Source organism: Ceratosolen solmsi, unplaced genomic scaffold, assembly GCF_000503995.2.
Source record: "Ceratosolen solmsi marchali unplaced genomic scaffold, CerSol_1.0 scaffold29, whole genome shotgun sequence".
In the NCBI taxonomy this organism is placed as follows: domain Eukaryota; kingdom Metazoa; phylum Arthropoda; class Insecta; order Hymenoptera; family Agaonidae; genus Ceratosolen; species Ceratosolen solmsi.
Window position 1 is genome coordinate 4567529 of NW_011948417.1, and position 292 is coordinate 4567820.

The following is a 292-nucleotide window of genomic DNA, read 5'->3' on the forward strand; positions in this document are numbered from 1 at the left end:
TTCTCTCTTTCCATTACCAAGCTTTTATTTTAGTCGACGGCTAGCTATAATCCACGCACGTAAAATTACGAGAAAGAATAAGCTTCCAAGTTATATCAGCTCTTTCTGTCCTCCTCGATTTTACGACATCTTTCGTGTACCTTGCTCCTAGCAAACTACTTGCATTCATCTCCTACTCCCCGTCTCCACCCCGTCTTTTTTCTCGTCTCAGGCCGAAAATTATCTCCCCGTGTATACCGCGACGCGATAACGCGTGTGTCTCCCCCCCCCCCCCCCCCCCCCCCCCCCCCCC